Here is an 18,711-nt window from a genome sequence, read left to right as displayed (position 1 = left end):
GACCGTATCATGTCACAGCATGCCTGGTCAGAGCAGCCATAGCCAATCAAAGTGTCCAATGCTAAGGTGTTCGTCTTGTGATTGGTTACTTCTCGCTGTCAGGACATTACTAGGAGGCTGAAGATTAATGTGATTTTTATTTCTTGTGACTGCACCGGGCACCCCTCCCCCCAACCCCCACATTTGCTGTTTCTATAATTCCAGTTGGGGTCATGACCCAAAGCTTAGCAAACAGCTGCCGTGCGGGGTAGATATCAAATACAATTATACCCTGGAATCTATAGCACAGGAACAGTCCACATAGCCCAACTGGTCTACATGGGCATTAATGCTTCATGCAAGTGCTTTCAAGTCTAAATTTCCTGTTGCACCTGAGGAGGGCACTGGAAGCTGTAGTCTTCTCCTCTCCTCTCAAGCTCTTGATAGGGTATTATACCATAACCATGGGAGACCTCCCTCTAATGCCTTGCTCAGCAAGCAACCAGGCCTTATGTTGGAGCCTAAATACCGAGGCCTGTACTTAGCGATGTTGTGTCTAGACAGTGAGGTCTGCATTTTTCACTATGACACTGCTGCACTCGTGGAAATGTGGCAGTTCTGAGCTCTGCCTGGCCAGGATGGTATCATAAACAGCAATTTATGAGATTAATGGAAAGAGGAATGAAGTCACAGAATTCAACCATCAGCACTGAGCATCTCATCAAAACAAAATTTCACTTATCCAATCACCATAAAACTCTCTGACTCTTCTAATTACATAGTGAGAGCATTTATAAACATTCCCTTGTTAAGTTGGGACAGGATTTATGGTTTACTGACAGGGTGGAACAAACCTACTCTGTCTTACTTCCACTAGAAGTGACAGAGTCCTGGAATACATGATGAGTGTAATTAATGTCTCACTCCTTCTCTTGCTCCCTTTCTCTGTGGTTTGGGTTTCATATTAGTTTAAGTATATAATTTAGAGATAGTCCTTAAACAATCAGTATTTAACAATTAGTCAGTCAGTAGCCTGATCCAGGAGTCTATGACATGGAGGAACTTCACCATGTCAACCCCCTCCTGACCGATCTCACACCGTGCACCCTACATAAACCTGAGTTGATCCAAGACTCTGCTGTCCATATCCTAACCTGCATTAAGTCCCGTTCACCCATCACACGTGTACTTGCTGAACTACACTGACTCCTGGTCCGGAATCATCTTGATGTTAAAATTCTCGTCCTTGTTTTCAAATCCTTCCACGGCCTCACCCCTCGGCCAGGATTTTCCGTGCCCGCCGCTGTCGGGCATGTTCGGTGGCGTGAGCGGACAATATGGCGAGAAGGCCAAAAATCGGCTTCACGACATTGTGAAACCAGTTTGCGATAATCTGCTTCACCCACCGATGGCGGGCCACATTTATTTATTTTTTCATCCATGGGATGTGGGCTTCGCTGGCTGGGCCAGCATTTATTGCCCATCCCTAGGTGTCCTTGAGAAGGTGGTGGTGAGCTGCCTTCTTGAACCGCTGCAGTCCATGTGGTGTAGGTACACACACAGTGCTGTTAGGAAGGGAGTGCCAGGATTTTGACCCAGTGACAGTGAAGGAACAGTGATATATTTCCAAGTCAGGGTGGTGAGTGACTTGGAGGGGTCGTTCAGGTGGTGGTGTTCCCAACTATCTGCTGCCCTTGTCCCTAGATGGTAGTGGTCGTGGGTTTGAAAGGTGCTGTCGAAGGAGCCTTGGTGAATTCCTGCAATGCATTTTGTAGATGGTACACACTGCTGTTACTATGTGTTGATGGTGGAGGGAGCAAATGTTTGTGGATGTGGTACCAATCAAGTGGGCTGCTTTGTCCTGGATGGTGTCGAGCTTCTTGAATGTTGTGGGAGCTGCACTCATCCAGACAAGGGGGTAGTATTCCATCACACTCCTGACTTGTGCCTTGTAGATGGTGGACAGGCTTTGGGGAGTCAGGAGGTGAGTTACTCGTCCCAGGATTCCGAGACTCTGACCTGCTCTTGTAGCCACAGTATTTATATGGCTAGTCCAGTTCAGTTTCTGGTCAATGGTAACCCCCACGATGTTGATAGTGGGGGATTCAGTGATGGTAATGCCATTGAACATCAAGGGGCGATGGTTGGATTCTCTCTTGTTGGAGATGGTCATTGCCTGGCACTTGTGTGGCCCGAATGTTACTTGCCACTTGTCAGTCCAAGCCTGGATATTGTCCAGGTCTTGCTGCATTTGGACATGGACTGCTTCAGTATCTGAGGAGTCGTGAATGGTGCTGAACATTGTGCAATCATCAGCGAACATCCCCACTTCTGACCTTATGATGAAAGGAAGGTCATTGATGAAGCAGCTGAAGATGGTTGGGCTGAGGACACTACCCTGAGGAACTCCTGCAGTGATGTCCTGGAGCTGTGATAACTGACCTTCAACAACCACAATATCTTCCTTTGTGCTAGGTATGACTCCAACCAGTGGAGAGTTTTCCCCTGATTCCCATTGACTCCAGTTTTGCGAGGGCTCCTTGATGCCACACTCAGTCAAATGCTGCCTTGATGCCAAGGGCAGTCACTCTCACCTCACCTCAGGAATTCAGCTCTTTTGCCCATGTTTGGACCAAGGCTGTAATGAGGTCAGGAGCTGAGTGTCCCTGGTGGAACCCAAACTGGGCATCAGTGAGCAGGTTATTGCTAAGCAAGTGCCACTGATAGCACTGTTGATGATCCCTTCTATTACTTTACTGATGATGGAGAGTAGACTGATGGGACGGTAATTGGCCAGGTTGAATTTGTCCTGTTTTTTGTGTACAGGACATATCTGGGCAATTTTCCACATAGTCAGGTAAATGCCAGTGTTGTAGCTGTACTGGAACACCTTGGCTATGGGTGCGGCAAGTTCTGGAGTACAAGTCCTCAGTACTATTGCCGGAATGTTATCAGGGCCCATGGCCTTTGTAGTATCCAATGCCTTCATCCATTTCTTGATATCACATGGAGTGAATCGAATTGGCTGATGACTGGCATCTGTGATGCTGGGGACCTCCGAAGGAGGCCGAGATGGATCATCCAATCGGCACTTTTGGCTAAAGATTGTAGCAAATGCTTCGGCCTTATCTTTTGCACTGATGTGCTAGGCTCCTCCATCATTGAGGATGGGGATTGTGGAGCCTCCTCCTCCAATGAGTTGTTTAATTGTCCACCACCATTCACGACTGGATGTGGCAGGACTGCAGAGCTTAGATCTGATCTGTTGGTTGTGGGATCACTTAGCTCTGTCTATCACTTGCTGCTTATGCTGTTTGGCACGCAAGTAGTCCTGTGATGTAGCTTCACTAGGTTGACACCGCATTTTTAGGTATGCCTGGTGCTGCTCCTGGCATGCCCTCCTGCACTATTCATTGAACCAGGGTTAATCCCCTGGCTTGATGGCAGTGGTAGAGTGGGAGATATGCCAGGCTATGAAGTTACAGATTGTGTTCGAGTACAATTCTGCTGCTGCTGATGGCCCACAGCACCTCATGGATGTCCAGTCTTGAGTTGCTAGTTCTGTTCGAAATCTAAAACAAAAACAAAATGCTGGAAAATCTCAGCTAGTCTAACAGCATCTGCAGAGAGAGAAAAACAAAGTTAATGTTTTGAATCTATATGACTCTTCTTCAGAGCAGAAGAGAAGTGGAAATGTGATGAAATTTATACTGTTTGGGGGGGGTGGAGCAGGTGGAGCTGGATAGAAGGCCAGTGATAGGTGGGGACAAAGGAGGAATTGACGAGGGTGTCATGAACTAGAGGACAAAGGGATTGTTGGTGATACTGGTTAGTGGTGAAAAAGGTGCTAATAGTCTTATAAGGGTAAGAAAGCAGAATGTGATTATAGCAGAACAAGGGTAGCATTGTGTAAAACAACAACATGAAACAAGTAACAAATGGCCCTGCAAGGAATGGGGTGGGGGAGGGGGTGGTGTTGCGGGGAAAAAAAATAGAAAATAGGACAAAAAAGGGATAAAATGACGGATAAATGAATAAAAATCAAAATAAGTGGATAAAAAATAAAAATGAATGTAGAAGAAAGAGAAAAAAAGGTGAGGATGGAGGAGAGATTCATGATCTAAAGTTGTTGAACTTAATGTTAAGTCTGGAAGGTTGTAAAGTGCCTAGTCGGAAGATGAGGTGCTGTTCCTCCAGTTTGTGTTGAGCTTCACTGGAACAATGCAGCAGGCCAAGGACGGACATGTGGGCATGAGAGCAGGGTGGTGTGTTGAAATGGCAAGCGACAGGAAGGTCTGGGTCATGTTTGCGGACAGACCGAAGGTGTTCTGCAAAGCGGTCACCCAGTCTGCGTTTGGTCTCCCTGATGTAGAGGAGACCGCATTGGGAGCAGCGAATGCAGTAGACTAAATTGAAGGAGATACAAGTGAAGCGCTGCTTCACCTTGAAAGAAGTGTTTGGGCCCTTGGATGGTGAGGAGGGAGGAGGTAAAGGGGCGGGTGTTGCACCTTCTGCGATTGCATGGGAAGGTGCGGTGGGAAGGGGATGAAGTGTTGGGGGTGATGGAGGAGTGGATCAGGGTGTCCCGGAGGGAACAGTCCCTACGGAATGCTGATGGGGGGTTGAGGATTATATGTGTTTGGTGGTGGCATCATGCTGGAATTGGCGGAAATGGCAGAGGCTGGTGGGGTGAAAAGTGAAGATAAGGGGGACCCTATCATGATTCTGGGAGGAAGGGGAAGGTGTGAGGGCAGAGGCACGGGAAATGGGTCAGACATGGCTGAGGGCCCTGTCAACCACTGTAGGGGGGATCCTTGGTTGGGGAAGAAGGAAGACATGCCAGAAGCGCTGTTTTGGAAAGTGGCATCATCGGAACAGATGCGACAGAGACGAAGGAACTGAGAGAATGGGATGGAGTCCTTACAGGAAGTGGGGTGTGAGGAGCTGTAGACGAGGTAGCTGTGGGAGTCGGTGGGCTTGTAGTGAATATTGGTGGACAGTTTATCACCAGAAATGGACCATGTGAAGGTGATAGAGGGGTGGAAATTGGAAGCAAAATTGATAAATTTTTCCAGGTCCAGGCGAGAGCATGAAGCAGCACCGAAACAGTGATCGATGTACCGGAGAAAGAGTTGTGGGAGGGGGCCTGAGTAGGACTGGAACAAGGAATGTTCCACATACCCCATAAAGAGACAGGCATAACTGGGGCCCATGCAGGTACCCATAGCCACACCTTTTACTTGGAGGAAGTGAGACAATTTTAGGAAGAAATTGTTCAGGGAGAGAACATGTTCAGCCAGACGGAGGAGAGTGGGGGTGGATGGGGATTGTTCGGGCCTCTGTTTAAGGAAGAAGCGGAGAGCCCTCAGATCATCCTGGTGGGGGATGGAGGTGTAGAGGGATTGGGCGTCCATGGTGAAGAGGAGGTGGTTAGGGCCAGGGAACTGGAAATTGTTGATATGATGTAGGGCATCAGAGGAATCACGGATGTAGGTGGGAAGAGACTGGACAAGAGGAGAGAGAATGGAGTCAAGATAGGAAGAAATGAGTTCCATGGGGCAGGAACAGGCTGACACGATTGGTCTACAGGGACAGTCCTGTTTGTGGATTTTGGGAAGGAAGTAGAAGTGGGCTGTGTGGGGATGGGAGACTATGAGGCTAGAAGCTGTGGATGGAAGATCTCCAGAGGAGATGAGGTCAGTGACAGTCCTGGAAACAATGGCTTGATATTTGGTGGTGGAGTCATGGTCCAGGGGGAGGTAGGAGGAAGTGTCTGAGAGTTGGCGCTCAGCCTCTGCGAGGTAGAGGTCAGTGTGCCAGACAACAACAGCACCACCCTTGTCAGCAGGTTTGATAACAAAGTCAGGCCTGGACCTGAGAGAACGGAATGCAGCAAGTTCAGAAGGAGACAGGGGTGGGTGGGTGAGAGAAGCAGAGAAATTGAGACGGCTGACGTCACACTGACAGTTCTCAATGAAAAGATCAAGAGCAGGTAAGAGGTCAGAGGGAGGGGTCCAGGTGGAGGGGGAATACTGGAGGCAGGTGAAAGGATCCGTTGAACGGGAGAAGGATTCCTGCCCAAAGAAGTGAGCACGGAGACAAAGGCAGCGGAAGAAGAGTTCAGCATCGTGCTGAGCCTGGAATTCATTGAGGTGAGGGCGTAAGGGTATGAAACTGAGTCCTCAGCTGATTACTGAATGTTCAGCATCAGAGCGGGGAAGGTCAGAGGGCATGGTGAATATATGGCTGGGGCTGGGATTAGAAGACGGGATGGGGTCAGAGGGACGGGAACGGGTGGAGGGTCCTGGATGAGCGTTGGTATCAATAAGTTGTTGGAGCTTGTGTTCCTTAACACCTGAAAGGAAGACAAAGTTTCTTGTTAAGGCATCGGATGAGACGAAGAATAAAATGAAACTGGGGACTGACAGCTTTGAGTTAGGGTGGGTCATTGGTGCTGGAGGGAGAGGTCGAGTGTGTTAATATGGCAGCGAATGGCACTGAGTGTGGATCTCAGAACGTGGTGAGAACAGCAGCCCGAGGTGCGTTGTATGTCCCGGAGATACCTGTAATCCTGGGTGGATTCGAAACACGAGGGATGGAACTTCAGTTGGAATCCACATGGGGTAAGTCGGAGACGGAGACAGTTACTGAGGAAGGAAATATGGCTGTGAAAGCGAATTTTGGTAAACACCTTGTCTAACACCAGGAGAGAAATGGAAAGCAATGAAGGTGAACAGGACAAAAGAGACAAACGGAAATCCTGTTGGAGAAAAAAGCTGTACTTCAAGGTGGGCATTCCTGGAAGAGAAGTGGCAGTGAATTAAACACTAAGATAAAAGCTGTTTGAAATCTATCCCATTTAGCACGGTGGTAGTGCCACACAACACGATGGAGGGTATCCTCAATGTGAAGGCGGGACTTCGTCTCCACAATGACTGTGCAGTGGTCACTCCTACTGATACTGTCATGGACAGATGCATCTGCGGCAGGCAGGATGGTGAGGATGAGTCAAGTATGTTTCTCCCTCTTGTTGGTTCCCTCACCACCTGCTGCAGACCCAGTCTAGCAGCTATGTCATTTAGGAATCGGCCAGCTCGGTCAGTAGTCGTGTTACCAAACCATTCTTGGTGATGGACATTGAAGTCCCCCACCCAGGGTGCATTCTGCGCCCTTGCCACCCTCAGTGCTTCCTCCAAGTGATGTTCAACATGGAGGAGCACTGATTCATCAGCTGAGGGAGGGCGGTACGTGGTTAATCAGCAGGAGGTTTCCTTGCCCATGTTTGATCTGATGCCATGAAGCTTCACAGGATCCGGAGTTAATGTTGAGGACTCCCAGGGCAACTCCCTCCCGACTGTATATCACTGTGCCGCCACCTCTGCTGGGTCTGTCCTGCCAATGGGACAGGATCTGCCCAGGGATGTTGATGGTAGTGTTTGAGACATTACCTGTAAGATATGGTTCCGTGAGGATGACTATGTCAGACTATTGCTTGACTAGTCTGTGAGACGGCTCTCCCAATTTTGGCACTAGCCCCCAGATGTTAGTAAGGAGGACTTTGCAGGGTCGACAGGGCTGAGATTGTCATTGTCGTTTCCAGTGCCTAGGTCGATGCCGGGTAGTCCATCCGGTTTCTTTCCCTGCCATCGGACGTCGGGAACCTCATTGTCATACATCAACAGATCATTATAAGGCCAGCCTGCTGGACTCATCCCTCTCCCACTGGATCGTCCGCCCACGTCGATGGGAAAACACGCCGACATGTTTCACAATCGCACAAAAGCGACGTGCAACTGGCCGGCTACACTTCACCTGGGGCTTCGAGGTTTGTTTGCCTCTCTTGCTTCAGTCAGCACTCACAGTCATCAGCGCCAGGCCGCACATCACTTTTAGGGAGACTCACGGGCAGGTCTCTACCTACCAGACCAGCCACATATGGGTGGCTTTTCAACGGCTGCAGGGCTAGGGCTTGCTTGGGGAAGGGGGAGAAGTGGCCTCAGGCAAGGGAAGAGGCTGCAGGGTGAGGGCTGTACTGGGGAAGGAGGGTATCCCAGGGTGTGTGTGGGGGCACATGTTGATCTGTGCAAGTGGCCTCAAGATGGTGAGGGCTGAGGAGGCAGCTTCCAGAGGAGATGAGGCCAGATGGAGATGTGAGGGTGTGTGTGAGAGAATGAGTGGTGATGTCCCTTGTGCTGGCAGTGAGTGAGATGCCAGTGAATGTGTGATGGGATTGAGTGTGTGAGTTTAGAGTGATGAGATTGTTCCATACCCTGGCTGCATGGATGAGATCATTCATCCTCTATCTGCATTGGATGGCCAACCTCTTCTGTGCAGCATTGGCACTGATTACCGCTTCTATCGACTACCAAGCCAGAGTGATAATGTAGCTGCCCCTCCTTTAGCCAGAGCAGGGGTAGAGAACATCGCAGCGGACCTCCACGGTATCCAAATGGGACTCGAGGGCTGCAGTCTTCTTGCCTTTCGGGGCCATGTCTTCTTTGCTGCAGTCCTGGGCTGGAAGCACTGAGCACGGCTGTACTTTAAATGTGGTGCTTGGCATGATGAAGGGGCACGGCAGGCGAATTGGTGCCCACCCGCCCACCATGAAATGGTGTGTTTCCCGGGAATACATAATTAATGTGGCGGGTTTGGGACGATGTGACATGAAAAGCCGCCATTGAGGCTGGCATGTTTTACTCGCCCGCTACCACACTTAGTGCAAATCTGGGGTGATTCTGTTCCCCCCCTTATCCCTGTCACCTCCTCCAGCCCTACAACCCTGCAAGATCTCCGCCCTCCTCAAATTCTGGCCTCTTTTGCCTCCTTGATTTTCTTCTCTCCCTCATTCAAGGCCGTGCCTTCAGCTGCCTGGGCCCCAAGGTCTGGAATTCCCTCCCTAATCCTCCCCACCTCTCTCCCTCCTCCTTTAAAACCCACCTCTTTAACCAAACATTTGGTCATCTGGCTTAATATCTCCTTGCGTGGCTCAATGTCAAGTTTTGTTGGATACCGCTTTTGTGAAACGCTATGAGATATTTTATTACATTCAAGGTGCTATACAAATGGAAATTGTTGCTGTTGTAGTAAAGTCTGAGTTGCTGTCTATTTCTTCTATTATTTATTCTTGGGGCATAGGCCAACATTTATTGTCAACTGCTGGGGGAGCTGAGAAGGTGTTGGAGAGCCTTCTTCCCCAATAGTTCCAATATAGCTGCGTGCATTGCTGGGCCACTTCAGAGGACAATTCAGAGCACCGTGGTGTGGGACTGGAGTCACCTATAGGCCCAGACGGGGTAAAGACAGCAGGTTTCCTTCCCTAAAGGATGTTTGTGAACTGGGTGAGGTTTTTACAACAATTCATCAGGCTCACGGTCACTTTAACTGATGCTACATTGATATTTCTAGGTTGTTTTTTGGAACTGAGTACAAATTCTCAAATTGAAATCATGAGGCCTGATTAGGAACATATAAGAGTGGGAAATGGGAACAGGATTAGGCCATTCGGCCCCTCAAGCCTGCTTCGCCATTTAACTAGGTCATGGCCGATCTTCTACCTCAGCGCCATTTTCCTGCACTGTCCCCATATCCCTTGATATCTGTAATATCTAGAAATCTATTGATCTCTGTCTTGAACATACTCAATGACTGACCCTCCACAACTGGTGTAGAGCATTCTAAAGATTCACCACCCCCTAAGTGAAGAAATTCCTCCTCATCTCTGCCCTAAATAGCCTGCCATTTATTCTGAGACTATGTCCCATGGCTCTAGACCGCCCCCCTAGCCAAAATGATGTCCTGCCTATCACACAGATGAGTAATGTGGTATATGAATTTCAGCGCCAGTGTGATGCTAGATGTGTAGGCCGTATGTCCCAATGACTGACAGATAGTATCAAACAACATGTCCCAGCCGCTGTTCGCAACGGGCAAGGTACAGACTGTACCCAACCAGCCCGTGTTTGCAAAACTCAAAACACAGTGTCCAACATTAGATGTTAATCCGTGATTGGACCACATTTGCTAAATAATACCCTGTGTGCTAAGAATTACACTGACAGCGAATTTAAGATTGTCAGTCACGCTCGCAGTGTGGTACATTTGCGTGTACTGGAAGCTACATATATTAATACACAGGGCCCTGTTCTTTGCAGAAAGAACATGTACAGACGTTGTGCCCGTTTCAGCGAAACAAAATAAGTGACAGCCATTCACTGACTCATTCCTCAGGGCAATGCCTTGATCAATCATGGTCAAGCTGCCTAACTTAACTTCCAAACAATGCTTGGCAGTTAACTGTCAGTCACCATCACTGGTGCCTGGTATAAGTTCTTTTAAAAAAATACTTGGCAGTTAACTGTCAATCACCATTAACTGGTGCATTCTTTATGGAAATGCCTCTACCAATCAGAGTTCCCTTGCCATCCATCAGCACTCCCTTCACATACAGTATATATTGTTATTTTCCACTTATATTGGTATTCTTGAGAAGTGTCCTGATGAATGCAAGACAGAAAGCTTCAACATGTCTCTTCTTCAGCAATAACCACTACTCTACTATATAGAATTATATACAAGGTGGGTTTTGCTCAGGCAAGCCCCCAGGTTACCGTGACAACTGCTACCTATTGTGGTCTTGTGAGGTCTAGCTCAAATTTCGTTCTTTAAATGCTCACAGGTGACACACTGAGACCCTTGAAGACTCGGGATTGCATCAGAGAATGATCATCGATCTCTGGGTATCGATTATTCTCAGAGTCACACCTGCCTCCTCCTTTCCTGAAGCCTTTCACTACTAGGCCCATCCTGCCTAACTCCTCCCCCCACAGTGGCATGATACTACATCGATTGGAGCAGGCGTGTCTGAAGAGCCCTTACATGCGTAGGCTGCCTGAACCTGAAAAAAAAAAATGGTCTTGTCACTTGGGACAGGATCGGTGGTTTTCTGTGAGGCTGCATGGAAATCCCACTCTGTCTCAGTCGCACTGGATGACTCCGAGGGTTGCCAACCCTCCAGGATTGTCCTGGAGTCTCGAGGAATGAAGATTAATTTCACAGCTCCCATGGGGACATGAAACACAACTGTGTGTTTTTTTGTTTTCTTCAAACATTTCCATTTATTAATTATAAAAATATTGGAAAAGGTGTTTTCATTAAAAAGTCAAGGATAATCCAGGTGGGAAACAGCAAGGCTGTTCCTTTTCCAGTTGGTTAGACCATAAGAACATAAGGCACAGGAGCAGAAGTAGGCCATTCGGCCCATCAAGTCTGCTCTGCCATTCAATGAGATCATGGCTGATCTGATAATCCTCATCTCCACTTTCCTGCCTTTTCCCCATAACCCTGTCTATTTCAGCCTTGAATATACTTAATGACCCAGCCCCTACAGCCCTCTGTGGCAAAGAATTCCACAGATTTACTAGCCCCCTGACAGAAGAAATTCCTCCTCATCTCTGTCTTAAATGGGCAACCCCTTATTCTGAGATTATGACCTCTGGTCCTAGACTCTCCCACAAGGGGAAACAACCTCTCAGCATCTACTCTGTCAAGCCCACTAAGAATCTTATATGTTTCAATAAGGTTGCCTCTCATTCTTCTAAACTCCAATGAGTACAGGCCCAACCTACTCAACCTCTCCATAAAAAAATCCCTCCATACCCGGGATCAACCTAATGAACCTTCTCTGGACTGCCTCCAATGCCAGTATACCTTTCCTTAGATAAGGGGACCAAAACTGTTCACAGTATCCTAGATGTGGTCTAACTAGTGCCTTGTTTGGTTTTAGCAAGACTACCCTATTTTATACTCCATTCCCTTTGAAATAAAGGTCAACATTCCATTTGCCTTCCCTATTACCTGCTGAACTTGTAAATTAGATTTTTGGGATTCATTCATAAGGACTCCCAAATCCCTCTGGTTGTGGAGATAGTGCATGCGGTGGATGGACCCATGTTGGGAGATGGGGGTTCGAGGTTGAAGGTCAGTAGATAAAAGCTCCAGGAATACACCCAATTGAAGTTGGCAACCCAAGAGACTTTTTTATTCTTTCATATCATGTGGGATTCTCTGGCAAGGCCAGCATTTGTTGCCCAATCCCTAATTGTCCTTGAACTGTGTAACTTGCCTCAGAGGGCAGTTAAGAGTCAATGACATTGCTGTGGGGGTCTGTCATCATATTGAAGCCAGACCAGCTAAGGTTGGACATTAGTGAACCAGGTGGGTTTTTACAGCAATCAATTATAGTTTCATGGTTATCATTACTGAAACTAGCTTTGTATTTTTTTTATTAATCAATTCTATGGTGAGATTTAAACCCCTGCCCCCAGACCATTAGCCTGGGCCTCTGGATCACTAGCCCAGTGACATTACCACTATGCCACCATCTCATTCTAGACTCTTAGAATTTAAGCCCAATGTAATTAAAGTCTTGCTCTCTCTTTCTCTCCATCCTTTTTTTCCCCCTCTCTCCTTCTCTTTTTCTCACTTGTTCCCTTTCTCTCTTTTTCTATTTATCTTAGTCTCTTTTTTTCTCTTTCTCTCTCTGAAGCTTCCTTGTGCCCCAGGATATGGTGACCTCAGCTGTAGTAATTATAGTTATGATAAATGTAGGACTGTAGCTTGAAGAGTAATCCTGTGTTGCAATATCACACAATCTGTGTAAACCAATGAGTTATCAGCAGGGTACCTCTAGGAGGGAGTTCTTTAGTTATAGAGATAGATGCACACGTGTAACTGCTGCTGCTGTCTTGTAAATAAAGTTCAATGTTCCCACCAAGGAAAGTTGCCTGGAAAATTAACTCTATAACAAACTGGCGATGAGGATAAATCAGATCCGGTGCTGTCCCTCGCCCAGCGATTGTTAGTATCTGAGATAAATAAAAAGAAAGGAAGATATACTCATCCGAAATGCCACAGTTTGGCACAAGTGATCCCTTTGAACCAGCCACAGACGACTGGCCTCAATATATAGAATGTCTTGCATCCTGTCTTCAAGCCAATGAAATCACGGGGGAGGAAAAGAGGAGAGCGATTCTCCTGAGTATTTGTAGGAGCAAGACCTACAGTTTAATTTGAAGCTTGGTGGCCCCAGTGCACCTGATTCAAAGGACTTCAGTGAATTAGTGGACCTCATTAAGCGACATTTTCAACCCAAGCCCTCAGTCACAATGCAGAGGTTCAGGTACAATTCACATAATAGAGCCCCAGGGGAGACCATTGCTACCTGCGTGGCGAAATTAAAACAACTAGCAGAATATTGTGATTTCGGTGAAACCCTGAATGATAACATCATGGCTTTGTCAGAGGGAGGTCATGCCTAACAAATTTGATTGAATTTTTTGAGGAGGTGACCAGGTGTGTAGATGAGGGTAGTGCAGTTGATGTAGTTTATATGGATTTCAGCAAAGTCTTTGACAAGGTGACACATGGGAGACTTATAAAGAAGGCAAATGCACATGGGATACAGGGTAATTTGATAAGGTGGATTCAAAATTGGCTTAGTTGTAGGAGACAGAGGGTGATGACAGAAGGATGCTTTAGTGACTGGAAGCCAGTGTCCAGTGGCGTACCACAGAGATCTGTATGGGTCCCCTATTATTCTTTATTTATATAAACGACATAGATGACTATGTGGGGGGTAGGATTAGTAAGTTTGTGGATGACACAAAGATTGGCCGGTTAACAGTGAGGTTGAATGTCTTGGGCTACAGGATATAGACGGGATGGTCAAATGGGCAGATAAGTGGCAGATGGAATTTAACCCTGAAAAGTGTGAGGTGATACACTTTGGAAGGAATAATTTGACAAGGAAGTATTCAATGAACGGCATGACACTAGGAAGTTCTGAGGAACAAAGGGACCTTGGCGTGTGTGTCCATAGATCTCTGAAGGCAGAGGGGCATGTTAGTGGGGTGGTGAAAAAGGCATATGGGACACTTGCCTTTATTAATCGAGGCATAGATTACAAAAGTAGGGAGGTCATGTTGGAGTTGTATAGAACCTTGGTGAGGCCACAGCTGGAGTACTGTGTGCAGTTCTGGTCGCCACATTATAGGAAGGATGTGATTGCACTGGAGGGGGTGCAGAGGAGATTCACCAGGACGTTGCCTGGGATGAAACATTTAAGTTATGAAGAGAGGTTGGATAGACTTGGGTTGTTTTCGTTGGAGCAGAAAAGACTGAGGGGCAACCTGATCGAGGTGTACAAGATTATGAGGGGCATGGACAGGGTGGTTGGGGAACAGCTATTCCCCTTAATTGAAGGGTCAGTCACAAGGGGACATAAGTTCAAGGTGAGGGGCAGGAGGTTTAGGGGGGATGTGAGAAAAAACTTTTTTACCCAGAGGGTGGTGACAGTCTGGAATGCACTGCCTGGGAGGGTGGTGGAGGCGGGTTGCCTCACATCCTTTAAAAAATACCTGGATGAGCACTTGGCACGTCATAACATTCAAGGCTATGGGCCAAGTGCTGGTAAATGGGATTAAGTAGGTAGGTCAGGTGTTTCTCATGTGTCGGTGCAGACTCGATAGGCCAAAGGGCCTTTTCTGCACTGTGATTCTGTGATTCTGTGACTCCGTGATGTGCTCAGGGATTGTTTGGTCTGTGGCGTGCAAGAGGATGCTATTCACTGAAGATTGCTGACGGAAGTGGATCTTGCTTTTAAGAAAGCGTTAGAAATAGCGCTCGCGATGGGAAGCACTGTAAGGGATTCACAAGTGATTCAAGGTGCGCAAAATGGCCCCGTTTTCCAAGTTGGGCGGGAACGGTCAGCTGAAAGTGGCGCAAAAAGCCGGGAATCCGCTATGACTCCTAAAATTTAGAGGAAACAGCTTAGCAGCAAATTTCGAAAACTAATTGTTATTAGCGTGGAAACAATCAAACTCCTAACGATTGGCAATTTAAAAAGGTGGAGTGCTATGTTTGTCATAAAAGAGGACGCATATTGAAACATTGCAAAGTGAGATTTAAACAGGCTTCCAGGCAACAAATGAAGTCCAATGAAGTATATGGTGTGGTAGAGCCAGAAACAACCAATTCTGACATTTATTCCTTATTCAACAGAAAAGTTGGGAAGACAGAGCCAATTACTGTCACAGTGCAAGTGAGTGGTAAACCCTTAAAAATGGAAGTAGACACTGGTGCTTCTACCACTGTAGTAGGAAAGCACACTTTCAGATTTTTACATAAAGCTACTCAACAATTAAATTTGGAACAGATTTCTGCCAAATTGAAAATGTACACAGGCGAAGAAATCCAGATAAAAGGTATCACCAGTGTACCTGTTTATTATAGACACCAGACAGCACAACTACCAGTGATGGTGGTAGAAGGTGAAGGACCAAGGTCGTGATTGGTTGAAAGAGATTAAATTAAACTGGTCTGAAATCTTCCAGTTGTGAGCAGGAAGACTGCCAGAGCTCCCAAAAAGAATGACACTGTCTTCCAGGATGAACTGGGAAAAATCCAAGGCCTATAGGTCAAGGTTTTACGTGGACCCAAAAGCAACTCCTCGCTTCTTGAAAGCAAAACCGGTGCCATACGCCCTGAGAGAGAAGGTTTACGCTGAGTTGAACTGGCTGGAGAGGCTGGGGGTCATAAAAGCAGCTCAGTTCTCAGAGTGGGCAGCACCCATGGTCCCTGCCCTGAAAATGGATCCAACCATCCGGGAACTATAAAGTAATGGTCGACAAAGCAGCCAAACTGGATAGATACCCTATTCCCAAGACTGAAGACCTCTATGCCAAATTAGCAGGAGGAACAACGTATACAAAGCTTGGTATGAGTCATGCATATCAGCAGCTGGAACTGGATGATGCCTCCCGAGAATTTGTGACCATAAACACCCACAAAGGGTTATACCAATACACACATCTGCCCTTTGGCGTTTCTTCGGCCTGTGCCATATTCCAGATGACAATGGGGAACTTGCTACAAGGACTACCTCAGGTTGTGGTCCACCTTTGGATGATGTACGGGTAACTGGATTCATGGAAAAGGAACACTTGGCTAATCTAGAGGGTGTCCTGAAATGATTTTTAGAAGCAGGAGTGCGCCTGAAGAAGGAAAAATGCATTTTTCAGGCAAATGAAGTCATTTATTTGGGCCACGGGGTAGAAGGCCAAGGGTAACACCCTGTTGAAGAGAAGGTTAAAGCAATCAGAGAAGCACCTGCACCTAAGAACGTCTCTGAACCTAAATCATTTTTAGGGGTGGTAAATTGTTATGACTGATTTCTACCAAATTTTTCACTGGTTCTAGCCTCTCTACATTCACTGCTGAAGAAAAATCAGCATTGGGTTTGGAAGTCAGCCCAAGAAGAAGCCCTCATGAAAGTAAGATGGCTCTTGCGCTCTTCAAATTTGTTAGTGCACTATGACCTGACAGAGGACCTGGTGCTAACCTGCGATGCGTCCCCCTATGGAGTGGGAGTGGTACTATCTCACAGGATGGATGACAGTACAGAGAGGCTGATAGATTATGTATCCAGGACATTTACCACAGCTGGAAAAGGATATTCTAAGATCAAAAAGGAAGGTATGTCAATTATTTTTTATGTAAAAATATTCCACCAATAGGTGCATGGGTGACATTTCACGATAGTATCTGACCACAAATCAATTTTGGGTCTGTTTCATGAGGAAAAGGCTACCCCTCCCATAGCTTCTGCATGAATTCAAAGATGGGCCCTAATTTTAGCAGCATATGAATACACCTTTGGGCATAGACCAGGGATTCCTATAGCCAATGCCAATGCCCTAAGTCGCCTTCCTTTGCAAGAGAACAATGACCATGTCCCAATTCCCCAGGAGCTCATATTAGTGATGAATTTCCTGGATTTCTCACCAGTCTGTGCCAGGCAGATAAGAAACTGGATGAATCGTGATCCAGTCCCTGTCTCAAGTGAGAGACCAAGTGTGACATGGATGGTTCAAGGAACCCGTCTTTGATGAATTGAAGCCATTTTTAACCAAAGACACGAGATGAGCAGTCAAGATGATATTCTATTATGGGTTGTATGAGTGGTAGTTCCTTCACAAGGAAGGGAACCACTCTTAGTAGAGCTACTCAGTGCCCATCCAGGAATCTAAAGAATGAAGATGATCATGCAAAGTTATCTTTGGTGGCTGGGAATGAACGCGATATTGAGAAGGTGGTTAAACACTGTGAGCAATGCCAACAGCTACAGAAGTTGCCGGTGGCAGCCCCATTACATCCATGGGATGGCCTGGTAGACCCTGGGTGCAATTGCACATAGATTACGTCGGCCCTTTTCTTGGTACCATGTTTGTACTGATTAGAGATGCTCATTCCAAGTGGTTAGATGTTTATGAGGTTAAGTCACCAACGTCAGACGCTACTATAGAAAAACTATGCCAAAGATTTCCTATCCATGGATTGCCAGAAGTAATCGTCTCAGATAATGGTACTGCATTTACAAGCAATGAACTTCAAAGATTTGTCAACCTAAGTGGCATCAACCACATGAAGTCTGCAGCACACCATCCGTCATCTAAAGGACTGGTGGAAAGAGCAATACAAACTTTTAAGGTGGGAATGAAAAAGTTAACATGTGAATCATTGGAAACTAAACTTGCTCATTTCCTATTTCACTACATAACAATCCCCCAAACTATGACAGGAGCAACACCTGCAGAATTACTGATGAGGCACCGTCTTTGAACATGACTAAACCTGATACTTCCTAATTTGGAGGGGAAGGTGGAGAAAAGTCAAGGGAACCAAAACGTTACTCATGATTTGTGTAGTCATGGGCTACAGGTTACTGTTGGAGAAGCAGAATTTGTAAAGAATTTTGGTGGAGGACCGAAGTGGTTACCTGGTAAAGTGAGTTCCGTGACTGGACCATTGTCATGCCACGTGGAAAAAGTGGAGGGCCAGATCACCCATAAGCATGTGGATCATTTAAGAAGAAGGGAGATACCCCAATAAAATGATGTTTCACCTGTAACCATTGTCGAACCTGTGGATCCTGTTGAAGTTGCTCAGCCATGGATAGACATGCCCGATGTCTCTGTCAGAGTGGATAACACTGAACTGCCTGTGCCTAATGAGGTACCTGATGTTAATGCGGTTCCTGAGAATGTGGTTCCTGCCAAAGAATTGGAAGTCGTGGAGCTACGACGTTCCACACGGATCAGGAAACCCCCTGACAGACTGAACTTGTAATTTCATGGCCTGTGTAAATATTGTAATGTCATGAGATAAATATCCTTGTAAATACAAAATGTACAGAAAAGTTAAAGGGGGAGGAATGTAGTAAATATAGTTTTGATAAACGTAGGACTGTAGCTTTAAGAATAATCCTGTGTTGTAAGATCACATGATCTGTGTAAAGCAGTGAGTTAGCAGCGCAGGGAATCTCCAGGAGAGAGTTCTTTAGTTATGGAGTTCGATGCACACATGTAATTACTGCTGCTGTCTTGTAAATAAAGTTCAATGTTCCCACCAAGAAAAGTTACCTGGAAAATCAACTCTATAACACCAGTACAGTCCCTATTGTTTCCAATTAATTCAATCCGCACACCCAAACAATCTAATCTCATTAACTGGTAACAGAGTTGTAAAGTCCAATGATGTATGTTTTTTTTAAAGTTGACAAAGTAAATGAAGAGCATGTTCACTCTGACCAATGGTTATTCCGATTGATGCAGTATTGAGATACAGTATAAATGCTATCAATTGTGAGAAGGGTGTCCTGGCTTCTAATTCTGCCCT

Source organism: Cetorhinus maximus, chromosome 13 (genome assembly GCF_964194155.1).
Source record: "Cetorhinus maximus chromosome 13, sCetMax3.hap1.1, whole genome shotgun sequence".
NCBI classification, from domain to species: domain Eukaryota; kingdom Metazoa; phylum Chordata; class Chondrichthyes; order Lamniformes; family Cetorhinidae; genus Cetorhinus; species Cetorhinus maximus.
This window is presented reverse-complemented; position numbering follows the sequence as displayed.